Source organism: Mustelus asterias, chromosome 7 (assembly GCF_964213995.1).
Source record: "Mustelus asterias chromosome 7, sMusAst1.hap1.1, whole genome shotgun sequence".
Lineage (NCBI taxonomy): Eukaryota > Metazoa > Chordata > Chondrichthyes > Carcharhiniformes > Triakidae > Mustelus > Mustelus asterias.
The window spans coordinates 5,754,308-5,768,206 of record NC_135807.1 but is presented as its reverse complement, the minus strand read 5'-3'; positions in this window follow the sequence as shown (position 1 = coordinate 5,768,206).

The window sequence follows — 13,899 nt, the reverse complement described above, 5'->3', positions numbered from 1 at the left end:
CATGGTTTTGTGAGAGGGAGGTCATGCCTCACTAACCTGGTGGTGTTTTTTGAAGAAGTGACCAAAATGGTTGACGAAGGAAGGGCCGTGGATGTTGTCTATATGGACTTTAGTAAAGCGTTTGACAAAGTCCCTCATGGTAGGCTAGTGAAAAAGGTTGGATCCCATGGGATAAAGGGGGAGGTGGCTAGATGGGTGGAGAACTGGCTTGGTCATAGAAGACAGAGGGTGGTAGTGGAAGGGTCTTTTTCCGGCTGGAGGCCTGTGACTAGTGGTGTACCGCAGGGCTCTGTATTGGGACCTCTGCTGTTTGTGATTTATATAAATGATCTGGAAGAAGGAGTAACTGGGGTGATCAGTAAGTTTGCGGACGACACAAAACTGGCAGGACTTGCAGATAGTGAGGAACATTGTCAGAGGCTACAGAAGGATATAGATAGGCTGGAAATTTGGGCAAGGAAATGGCAGATGGAGTTCAATCCTGATAAATGCGAAGTGATGCATTTTGGTGGGAATAATGTAGGGAGGAGCTACACGATAAATGGAAGAACCATAAAGGGTGTAGAGACGCAGAGGGACCTGGGTGTGCAAGTCCACAGATCTTTGAAGGTGACGTCACAGGTGGAGAAGGTGGTGAAGAAGGCATATGGCATGCTTGCCTTTATAGGACGGGGCATAGAGTATAAAAGTTGGGGTCTGATGTTGCAGATGTATAGAACGTTGGTTCGGCCGCATTTGGAATACTGCGTCCAGTTCTGGTCGCCACACTACCAGAAGGACGTGGAGGCTTTGGAGAGAGTACAGAGGAGGTTTACCAAGATGTTGCCTGGTATGGAGGGGCTTGGTTATGAGGAGAGATTGGGGAAACTGGGGTTGTTCTCCTTGGAAAGACGGAGGATGAGGGGAGACTTAATAGAGGTGTATAAAATTATGAAAGGCATAGATAGGGTGAACGGTGGGAAGCTTTTCCCCGGGTCGGTGGTGACGTTCACGAGGGGTCATAGGTTCAAGGTGAAGGGGGGGAGGTTTAACACAGATATCAGAAGGACATATTTCACACAGAGGGTCGTGGGGGCCTGGAATGTGTTGCCGGGCAAGGTGGTGGAGGCGGACACACTGGGAACATTTAAGACTTATCTAGACAGCTATATGAACGGAGTGGGAATGGAGGGATACAAAAGAGTGGTCTAGTTTGGACCAGGGAGCGGCGCGGGCTAATTGTTCCTTGTTTCTCGTTTCATGGCTTCATTCTATGATCATCTTGCTGGTGCCAGTACAGAGCGAGACTGCGGATAGTTGGGAACCTGTCTCGGGGGCAGGGAATTCACATGGTGTTCGTGGAAGTGGAAATGACTAGGGTTGGGAAGCATTGTCCGATCAGGGCCAGTGTGATCTCCTGGACTCGTTTCGATCGCCTCAGGGGGTCGGAGAGGAATTTCCCAGATTTTTTTTTTTCCCCATATTGGCCCTGGGGTTTTTCACTCTGGGTTTTCGCCTCTCCCTGGAGATCACATGGTCTGGAATGGGGGGGTGGGGGTGAGTTAATAGGTTGTGATGAACAAAGCATCGTAGCTGTGAGGGACCGCTCGGTGGATAGGATATTGGTATGTAGATAGGCTGGAAAATTGGGCGGGGATCCTGGATTCAGGATTCAATCCTGGACCGGGGAGCGGCACGGGCTTGGAGGGCCGAAGGGCCTGTTCCTGTGCTGTGTTGTTCTTTGTTCTTTGTTCTTTGTTCTTTGTTGACACGGGGAGAAGGTGCAGACTCCGCACAGACAGTGACCCGAGCCGGGAATTGAACCCGGGTCCCTGGCGCTGTGAGGCAGCAGTGCTAACCACTGTGCCCCCGTGCTGCCATAGGATATCTATTCAGTATGTAGCATGATCTCGAAGATGCTGCCTGAAGGGACAGTGGAAGCAGATTCAATAGGAACTTCCAAAAACGAGTTGGATGATTAGTTGAAGCAAAAAGGTTTACAAGGCTATTGGGAAGGGGCAGGTAGAGTAGGACGACTGAAAAGCCAAAAGCCAGCATAGACCTGATGGGCTGAATGGCCACTCTCTGTGCTGTATAATTGCATTATTCTACCCTGGTTTAACTCACCTATCTCAGCAAGAAATTCAAAGCTGCATGGCCTTGTGTCACTCGGCTAAGCACTGGGAAAAGCCACCCAATGGGCCCTATTTTACATTATGATTCTAAATGCTGGGCGGACTTGAAGTTGGGAGTGTTTTAGATCCGACTTTTAGACCCGCTCTCAGGCGCCCCCAGACACACTGCCTGGAAACATATCAGCGATTCCGAATCGCGCTGCAGAAGCCTGTGGGCGGGGCTTAACTCACCCGAAACCCTGCAGCTCCGATCGGTGCCTCCAACTCCGCACACGCAGAGAAAAACTAATAGCATGCTGCTCCCTGCCACATCTCTCCCGGGCCGGATAATGCCTCCCCCTGGACCCCACAGACATTGCCCCACCCCCACAACATTACTGACCCCATTATCCCCCCACACCCCACCACCCAGACTGATCGCAGGCCCCTCCACACTTCCCCACCACTGATCTCAGGCAGAGTGGCAGCGGGCCCCCCCTTCCCCCTCACTGATCTCAGGCAGAGTGGCAGTGAATCCCCCCCTTCCCCCTCACTGATCTCAGGCAGAGTGGCAGCGGACTCCCCCTTCCCCCCTCACTGATCTCAGGCAGAGTGGCAGCGGACCCCCCCCTTCCCCCCTCACTGATCTCAGGGAGAGTGGCAGCGGACCCCCCCCTTCCCCTCTCACTGATCTCAGGCAGAGTGGCAGTGAATCCCCCCCTTCCCCCCCACCGATCTCAAGTTGAGAGCCATCGGGCACTCGACACTTACCTCCTCACTAACATGTCTCTTGTACATGCTGGCAGTATAAGGGTTAATGAGTTGGATAGATACTCTCTCTCTCTCCTCTCCCTCCCCCAGCTATGGCTCAAAGGCAATCGGGAGAATAGTTGCCACACCTAACCAGGAATGAATAACGCTCAAAGTTAAAAATCACACCCACCAGCTGCGAGACATGTTCCTGTGAAAAGAGCAGACCATGAAACCATCTGCGTTCTGCACATTCTTTCTGTCGCTTTGCGATGAATTGCAGTCAGTGCTGGACTTGCTCACATTCTTTCACCGCTTTACAAATAAATAAAATGTCACAACATTCAAAATCCTCCGGGTACCTGACAAATATCTTCTGCTGGGAGAACCCACTCCTTCCCCACCGACCATCACCCCACACGCCCCCCCTCTTCCACCACACCTCCCCTCATCCACCACTGATCCTCTGACAGTGTGGCACTCCCTCAGTACTGACCCTCTGACAGTGTGGCACCCCCTCAGTACTGACCCTCTGACAGTGCAGCACTCCCTCAGTACTGACCCTCTGACAGTGCAGCACTCCCTCAGTACTGACCCTCTGACAGTGCGGCACTCCCTCAGATTTGACCCTCTGACAGGGCAGCACTCCGTCAGTACTAACCCTCTGACAGTGCAGCACTCCCTCAGAACAGACCCTCCGACAGTGCGGCCCTCCCTCAGTACTGACCCTCTGGCAGTGCGGCACTCCCTCAGTACTGACCCTCTGACAGTGCAGCACTCCCTCAGAACAGACCCTCCGACAGTGCGGCCCGCCCTCAGTACTGACCCTCTGACAGTAGAGCACTCCCTCAGGACTGACCCTCTGACAGTGCAGCACTCCCTCAGAACAGACCCTCCGACAGTGCGGTGCTCCCTCAGTACTGACCCTCCGACAGTGCGGCACTCCCTCAGCACTGACCCTCTGACAGTGCAGCACTCCCTCAGTACTGACCCTCTGACAGTGCGGCACTCCATCAGCACTGACCCTCTGACAGTGCGGTGCTCCCTCAGTACTGACCCTCTGACAGTGCGGCACTACCTCAGCACTGACCCTCTGACAGTGCAGCACTCCCTCAGTACTGACCCTCTGACAGTGCGGCACTCCCTCAGTACTGACCCTCTGACAGTGCGGCACTACCTCAGCACTGACCCTCTGACAGTGCGGCATTCCCTCAGTACTGACCCTCTGACAGTGCGGTGCTCCCTCAGTACTGACCCTCTGACAGTGCGGCGCTCCCTCAGCACTGACCCTCTGACAGTGCAGCACTCCCTCAGTACTGACCCTCTGACAGTGCGGCACTCCATCAGCACTGACCCTCTGACAGTGCGGTGCTCCCTCAGTACTGACCCTCTGACAGTGCGGCGCTCCCTCAGTGCCGCCACTGGAGTTTGTTTTTTGTTATCCTTATCGATTTCAAATCACAGAATCATTGTATCATGGAATGTCACAGGCCAGAAAGAGGCCATTTAGCCCATCGCACCTCTGCCAGCTCTCTGCAAGAGCAATTTAGAAAGACTTAGAAAGACTTAGAAACCCTACAGCACAGAAGGAGGCCATTCGGCCCATCGAGTCTGCACCGACCACAATCCCACCCTGGCCCTACCCCCATATCATAGAACATAGAACAGTACAGCACAGAACAGGCCCTTCAGCCCACGATGTTGTGCCGAGCTTTATCTGAAACCAAGATCAAGCTATCCCACTCCCTATCATCCTGGTGTGCTCCATGTGCCTATCCAATAACCGCTTAAATGTTCCTAAAGTGTCTGACTCCACTATCACTGCAGGCAGTCCATTCCACACCCCAACCACTCTCTGCGTAAAGAACCTACCTCTGATATCCTTCCTGTATCTCCCACCACGAACCCTATAGTTATGCCCCCTTGTAATAGCTCCATCCACCCGAGGAAATAGTCTTTGAACGTTCACTCTATCTATCCCCTTCATCATTTTATAAACCTCTATTAAGTCTCCCCTCAGCCTCCTCCGCTCCAGAGAGAACAGCCCTAGCTCCCGCAACCTTTCCTCATAAGACCTACCCTCCAAACCAGGTAGCATCCTGGTAAATCTCCTCTGCACTCTTTCCAGCGCTTCCACATCCTTCCTATAGTGAGGTGACCAGAACTGCACACAATACTCCAAATGTGGTCTCACCAAGGTCCTGTACAGTTGCAGCATAGCCCCACGGCTCTTAAACTCCAACCCCCTGTTAATAAAAGCTAACACACTATAGGCCTTTTCCATCAATTTACCAACCACCGAAGTAAGACTAACCGGTCTATAATTACCAGGGTCATTTCTATTCCCTTTCTTAAACAGAGGAACAACATTCGCCATTCTCCAGTCTTCTGGCACCATCCCCGTGGACAACGAGGACCCAAAGATCAAAGCCAAAGGCTCTGCAATCTCATCCCTTGCCTCCCAAAGAATCCTAGGATACATTTCATCAGGCCCAGGGGACTTATCGACCTTCAGTTTATTCAAAACTGCCAGGACATCCTCCCTCCGAACATCTATTTCCTCCAGCCTATTAGCCTGTAACACCTTCTCTTCCTCAAAAACATGGCCCCTCTCCTTGGTGAATACTGAAGAAAAGTATTCATTCATCACCTCGCCTATCTCTACTGACTCCATACACAAGTTCCCACTACGGTCCTTGACCGGCCCTAACCTCACCCTGGTCATTCTTTTATTCCTCACATAAGAGTAAAAAGCCTTGGGGTTTAAGGTTAAGGTTAAGGCTCATGGGATACAAGGAGAAGTGGCTAGATGGGTGGAGAACTGGCTTGGCCATAGGAGACAGAGGGTAGTGGTTGAAGGGTCTTTTTCCGGCTGGAGGTCTGTGACCAGTGGTGTTCCGCAGGGCACTGTACTGGGACCTCTGCTATTTGTGATGTATATAAATGATTTGGAAGAAGGTGTAACTGGTGTAATCAGCAAGTTTGCGGATGACACGAAGATGGCTGGAATTGCGGATAGCGAAGAGCATTGTCGGGCAATACAGCAGGATATAGATAGGCTGGAAAATTGGGCGGAGAGGTGGCAGATGGAGTTTAATCTGGATAAATGTGAAATGATGCATTTTGGAAGAAATAATGTAGGGAGGAGTTATACAATAAATGGCAGAGTCATCAGGAGTATAGAAACACAGAGGGACCTAGGTGTGCAAGTCCACAAATCCTTGAAGGTGGCAACACAGGTGGAGAAGGTGGTGAAGAAGGCATATGGTATGCTTGCCTTTATAGGACGGGGTATAGAGTATAAAAGCTGGAGTCTGATGATGCAGCTGTATAGAACGCTGGTTAGGCCACATTTGGAGTACTGCGTCCAGTTCTGGTCGCCGCACTACCAGAAGGATGTGGAGGCATTGGAGAGAGTGCAGAGAAGGTTTACCAGGATGTTGCCTGGTATGGAGGGTCTTAGCTATGAGGAGAGATTGGGTAGACTGGGGTTGTTCTCCTTGGAAAGACGGAGAATGAGGGGAGATCTAATAGAGGTATACAAGATTATGAAGGGTATAGATAGGGTGAACAGTGGGAAGCTTTTTCCCAGGTCGGAGGTGACGATCACGAGGGGTCACAGGCTCAAGCTGAGAGGGGCGAAGTATAACTCAGACATCAGAGGGACGTTTTTTACACAGAGGGTGGTGGGGGCTTGGAATGCGCTGCCAAGTAGGGTGGTGGAGGCAGGCACGCTGACATTGTTTAAGACTTACCTGGATAGTCACATGAGCAGCCTGGGAATGGAGGGATACAAACGATTGGTCTAGTTGGACCAAGGAGCGGCACAGGCTTGGAGGGCCGAAGGGCCTGTTTCCTGTGCTGTACTGTTCTTTGTTCTTTGTTCTTTGGGTTTTCCTTGATCCGACCCGCCAAGGACTTCTCGTGTCCCCTCCTAGCTCTCCTAAGCCCCTTTTTCAGCTCATTCCTTGCTAACTTGTAACCCTCAATCGAGCCATCTGAACCTTGTTGCCTCATCCCTACATAAGCTTCTTTCTTCCTTTTCACAAGACATTCCACCTCTTTCGTGAACCATGGTTCCCTCACTCGGCCATTTCCTCCCTGCCTGACAGGGACATACCTATCAAGGACATCCAGTATTTGTTCCTTGAAAAAGTTCCACTTTTCATTAGTTCCTTTCCCTGACAGTTTCTGATCCCAACTTATGCCCCCTAATTCTTGCCTAATCGCATCATAATTACCTCTCCCCCAATTGTAAACCTTGCCCTGCCGTACGGCCCTATCCCTCTCCATTGCAATAACAAAAGACACCGAATTGTGGTCACTATCTCCTATATCCCTACATATTTACCCACTAATCCCTCTAACCTACGCATCCCAAGACACTAAGGGGCAATTTTAGTATGGCCAATCAACCTAACCCGCACATCTTTGGACTGTGGGAGGAAACCGGAGCACCCGGAGGAAACCCACGCAGACACGAGGAGAATGTGCAAACTCCACACAGACAGTGACCCAAGCCGGGAATGGAACCCAGGTCCCTGGAGCTGTGAAGCAGCAGTGCTAACCACTGTGCTACCGTGCCGCTCGTCCTATTCTCCCATCGTTTTCACAAAACTCTTGAATTCCTTTCTCTTCAGATTAATATCCTGCTCTCGTTTCAAAGCCTCAGTTGAAGCTGCCTTCTCCACACTCTCAGGCAATGCATTCCAATTCCGAACCGCTCGCTGTGAGAAAATGTCTCTCTTCATGTCACCATTGCCTCTTTCACCAATTGCTGTAAATTGGTGCCCTCTGCTTCCCGAACCTTCCACCAATGGGAACCGTTTCCCCCTATCTACTCTGTCCAGACCCCTCATGATTTTGCAAACCTTCTAACAGATCTCCTCTCGACCTTCTCGCCTGCGAGTGGAACCACCCCTGAGTCTCCAATCTCTCCGCGTAAATGCAGTTGCTCATCTCTGGAAAGCATTCATGATGTAACCCTCCCCTGCACCCTCTCCACACCTTTCACATCCTTCTTGAAGTGTGGTGCCCAAAACCGGACACCCTCAGAGGCCACACCAGTGTTTCACTCTCCTGTGCCCACCCTGCCAGGAAGCTTCTTCTTCTGGGTGAAGAAATTTCTCCTCACCTCAGTTCTAAGAGGGTGGTAAATCTCTGGAATTCTCTGCCCACTGAAGTGGTGGAGGCTCCCTCGTTGAATATGTTTAAATCACGGATTGATGGATTCCTGATCGGTAAGGGAATTAGGGGTTATAGGGATCAGGCGGGTAAGTGGAACTGATCCACTTCAGATCAGCCATGATCTTATTGAATGGCGGGGCAGGCTCGAGGGGCTAGGTGGCCTACTCCTGCTCATATTTCTTATGTTCTTATGTTCTTACCTCTTAGCCTCAAGCTATGAACCCTAGTTCTGGACTCCCCCGCCATTGGGAACATTCTTTCTGAATCTACCCTGTCTAACCCTGTTAGAATTGTATAATTTTCTTTGAGATCTCCTCTCACTCTTCGAAACTCCAGTGAATATAATCCTAACTGACTCAATCTCTCCTCATATGACAGACCTGCCATCCCAGGAATCAGCCTGGTAAACCTTCGCTGTGCTCCCTCTATAGCAAGGACATCCTTCCTCAGATAAGGAGACCAAAACTGCACACAATACTCCAGGTGTGGCCTCACCAAAGTCCTATACAATTGCAGCAAAACATCCCTATCCCTATACTCAAATCCTCTCATTATGGAGGCCAACATTCCATTTGCCTTCTTTACTGCCTGCTGTACCTGCACGCTTACTTTCAGCGACTGATGCACAAGGACACTAAGGTCTCACTGAGTATCCACCTTTCTCAATTTACACCCATTCAAGTAATAATCTGTCTTCCTATTATTTCTACCAAAATGGATAATGTCACATTTATCCACATTATGCTGCATCTGCCATGCAGATACTCACACATTCAGCCTGTCCAAATCACGCTGAAGCATCTCTGCATCCTCCTCACAGCTCACCCTCCCACCCAACTTCATATCAACTGCAAATTTGGAGATAATACATTCAGTTCCCTCTTCCAAATTGTTAATAAGTAATGTGAACAGTTGGAGTCCTAGCACAGATCCCTGCGGAACCCCACTAGCCACTGACTGCCAATCAGAAAAAGACCCATTTATGCCAACTCTGCTTCCTATCTGCTAACCACCCATCTCAAGACATTACCTGTAATCCCATGTGCTTTAACCGTACATCGTAGTCAATTATGTGAGACCTTGCCGAAAGCCTTCGGAAAGTCTAAATCAACTACATTCATTGCTTCTCTTCAGTCAACTCTACTAGTTACATCCTTAAAAAATTCCAATAGATTCATCAAGCATGATTTCCCTTTTGTAAATCCATGCTGACTTTGTCTGATTATACTACTGCCTTCCAAATGCCGAGTTATGAAATCCTTGATAATAGACTCTAGCAACTTCCCCAGAGCCTGGGTAAGATACTCTGCCAGAGAGTTGGTACAGACTCGATGGGCCAAATGACCTCTTCTGCACTGTTGGGATTCTATGATTCATGGGATGTGTGCATCACTTGTCTGGGCCAGTATTTTTGGCATTAATATGAGGATTGAATGTTTCAATCCAGATCCTACTGACACACTGAGAAGCTTTTATCAAAACTAACTTTATTTAACATACAGTTTAATTATAACAAATGAATTAGCTTAAAATTTAACAATTGAACAATATATAAATAGGACTAGATACATTTTTTAACTGCAAACCTATCGCTCTGAGTTCCAATTTATCAATATTCCTCTTATTGACTTAAACCTCTCTTTAAAATTAGTTAGCAGGCATACTTGTTTGTCTTAGGCTAACAGTCCTTGAGCTTTCAGAACACCTGTGGCGGCACGGTAGCACAGTGGTTAGCACTGCTGCTTCACAGCTCCAGGGTCCCGGGTTCGATTCCCGACTCGGGTCACTGTCTGTGTGGAGTTTGCACATTCTCCTCGTGTCTGCGTGGGTTTCCTCCGGGTGCTCCGGTTTCCTCCCACAGTCCAAAGATGTGTGGGTTAGGTTGATTGGCCAGGTTAAAAATTGCCCCTTAGACTCCTAAAATGCGTAGGTTAGAGGGATTAGCGGGTAAAATATGTTGGGGTAGGGCCTGGGTGGGATTGTGGTTGGTGCAGACTCGATGGGCCGAATGGCCTCCTTCTGCACTGTAGGGATTCTATGATTCTATGAGGAGTGAAACAGAGAGACACCTGTTTCTTTTGGCAGTCCAGGCAGTAACTGTTCTTTATTTTTAAAATGAAAATGAAACTGTATTTTTCCTGCAAGCTTAGCTCTTCCCATTAACCACATGATTCCATTCCTATCAATGAACTTAATCAGAAACTCGCATAAATCTGCATGCCCAGTCTAAAATCCAAGGAGAACCTAAATAAACAAAAGGTCCATTAACTCTACAAAGTAACACATTCCTAGTTAAAATCAATTATTACCCTGCATTCTTAGCATCTGCTGCATGTTTTCCCAGACAAAGCGATTTTTTTGACAAAACACTGCCTCTTAAAGCAGCCCCACCTTAAACATGAAATACATTAAAATAGCACAGTATCATCACACGATACATTTATATCCCAGGTATAAATGAACCTTGAACCGCCTTCAGAATTCTACCCTTTAACTTATATTGCATTCCTTACTCCTCCTCCCAAGCGCATCACTTCACACTTCTTTGCACTAAGGACTGGTCCCTGTCACCCTCAGCTAAAACACTGGGAAAGGGACGGGAGCACCCACCACAATCCCAATGGATGCCCTGGGAGCAGAGTTACTTGCTGTGAGGTGAGGCTTTATGCCCAATCTCAGTAGAAATAAAGGATGAATGATCACAAGAACCCTTCAGAATTGTCTGAAGTTCGGCACTATGGCACAATGGTTAGCACTGCTGCCTCACAGTGTCTGGGACCCGGGGTCAATTCAGGCATTGGGTGACTGTGCGGAGTTTGCACGTTCTCCCCGTTATAGATAGGCTGGAAATTTGGGCAAGGAAATGGCAGATGGAGTTCAATCCTGATAAATGCGAAGTGATGCATTTTGGTGGGAATAATGTAGGGAGGAGCTACACGATAAATGGAAGAACCATAAAGGGTGTAGAGACGCAGAGGGACCTGGGTGTGCAAGTCCACAGATCTTTGAAGGTGACGTCACAGGTGGAGAAGGTGGTGAAGAAGGCATATGGCATGCTTGCCTTTATAGGACGGGGCATAGAGTATAAGAGTTGGGGTCTGATGTTGCAGATGTATAGAACGTTGGTTCGGCCGCATTTGGAATACTGCGTCCAGTTCTGGTCGCCACACTACCAGAAGGACGTGGAGGCTTTGGAGAGAGTACAGAGGAGGTTTACCAGGATGTTGCCTGGTATGGAGGGGCTTGGTTATGAGGAGAGATTGGGGAAACTGGGGTTGTTCTCCTTGGAAAGACGGAGGATGAGGGGAGACTTAATAGAGGTGTATAAAATTATGAAAGGCATAGATAGGGTGAACGGTGGGAAGCTTTTCCCCGGGTCGGTGGTGACGTTCACGAGGGGTCATAGGTTCAAGGTGAAGGGGGGGAGGTTTAACACAGATATCAGAAGGACATATTTCACACAGAGGGTCGTGGGGGCCTGGAATGTGTTGCCGGGCAAGGTGGTGGAGGCGGACACACTGGGAACGTTTAAGACTTATCTAGACAGCTATACGAACGAAGTGGGAATGGAGGGATACAAAAGAGTGGTCTAGTTTGGACCAGGGAGCGGCGCGGGCTAATTGTTCCTTGTTTCTCGTTTCAAGGCTTCATTCTATGATCATCTTGCTGGTGCCAGTACAGAGCGAGACTGCGGATAGTTGGGAACCTGTCTCGGGGGCAGGGAATTCATATGGTGTTCGTGGAAGTGGAAATGACTAGGGTTGGGAAGCATTTTCCGATCAGGGCCATTGTGATCTCCTGGACTCGTTTCGATCGCCTCAGGGGGTCGGAGAGGAATTTCCCAGATTTTTTTTTTCCCCATATTGGCCCTGGGGTTTTTCACTCTGGGTTTTCGCCTCTCCCTGGAGATCACATGGTCTGGAATGGGGGGGGTGGGGGTGAGTTAATAGGTTGTAATGAACAAAGCATCGTAGCTGTGAGGGACCGCTCGGTGGATAGGATATTGGTATGTAGATAGGCTGGAAAATTGGGCGGGGATCCTGGATTCAGGATTCAATCCTGGACCGGGGAGCGGCGCGGGCTTGGAGGGCCGAAGGGCCTGTTCCTGTGCTGTATTGTTCTTTGTTCTTTTGTTCTTTATTCTCCCCGTGTCTGCGTGGGTTTCTTCCGAGTGCTTCGGTTTCCTCCCACAGTCCAAAGATGTGCAGGTTAGGCGGATTGGCCATGTTAAATGTGTGGGGTGATGGGAATGAAGTGGAGGGGATGGGTCTGGATAAGATGTTCTGTCAGAGAAGCGATGCAGACTCAATGGGCCGAATGGCCTCCTTCTCCACTATGCTTCTATCTCTGGTTGCCACGGTGCTGTTAAATCAAATCTTGGAGCGAACTCCCTGACCCCCAAGATTTACCTGTATACGTGATATCAGTATCACAGACTGGAGGCTACTATACTGATTGGAACATATTGATGGAAGATCACAACTTTAATTTGATGATTTGATTGATTTTGATTTGATTTGATTTGGTTTAATTTATAATTGTCACATGTATTAACATACAGTGAAAAGTATTGTTTCTTGCACACTATACAGACAAAACATACCGTTCATAGAGAAGGAAAGGAGAGAGTGCAAAATGTAGTGTTACAGTCATAGCTAGGGTGTAGAGAAAGATCAACTTAGTGCGAGGTAGGTCCATTCAAAAGTCTGACAGCAGCAGGGAAGAAGCTGTTCTTGAGTCAGTTGGGACATGACCTCAGACTTTTGTATATTTTTCCCAACGGAAGAAGGTGGAAGAGAGAATGTCCAGGGTGTGTGGGGTCCTTAATTATGCTGGCTGCTTTTCCGAGGCAGCGGGAAGTGTAGACAGAGTCAATGGATGGGAGGCTGGTTTGCGTGATGGTTTGGGCTACATTCATGACCTTTTGTAGTTTCTTGCGATCTTGGGCAGAGCAGGAGCCATACCAAGCTGTGATACAACCAGAAAGAATGATTTCTATGGTGCATCTGTAAAGTTTGGTGAGAGTCGTAGCTGACATGCCAAATTTCCTTAGTTTTCGAGAAAGTAGAGGTGTTGGTGAGCTTTCTTAACTATAGTGTCGGCATGGGGGGACCAGGACAGGTTGTTGGTGATCTGGACACATTTATGATCCAGTCTGTGACCCTCGATCTCCATGTCCCACAAATCACAACTCTCTACCTTGTCTTGTCTGTCCCATTTGGACCCCCTCCTGCTGAAACATTCTGTCATTCAGTCCGTTCTGAGGAGCAAAGCAATGGTATTGTCAAATGATCATGTTTCAAGCTGCATTCTTCATGGGTAAAGCAGTACGGTTCTGATGGGAGCATTGCCAGTGACTCTTCATGAAGTACTGAACCTGTTACGGTCTCTGAAAAACAGTTCAGGTTTTCATGAAGGAATGGGACTGTTACCACAGAGGTATGATGTGGAGAGGTACAGAGGTCCACAGAAACATAGAAATGTAGAAGATAGGAGCAGGAGGAGGCCATTCAGCCCTTCAAGCCTGTTCCGCCATTCATCACGATCATGGCTGATCATCCAACTCAATAGCCTAATCCTGCTTTCTCCCCATAACCTTTGACCCCATTCGCCCCGAGTGCTATATCCAGCCACCTCTTGTACAGACGAAAGACAGAAGTTAGCAGCGGCGATAGACAGGTTTCAACTGGTGGTATCCAGCTCTCCCTCGTTGACCCTTTGAACAACTTAAGAGTCATAACTGAATGCCCACTCCAAGACCAGCGCGATACTAACCCCTGAGCTCAGTGATTTGGTTCAATGGCTCACTATGTGAATGTTCAAGCTCAAGACACTAATTACACGCCAAAATTAAGTCTACCCTGATGTA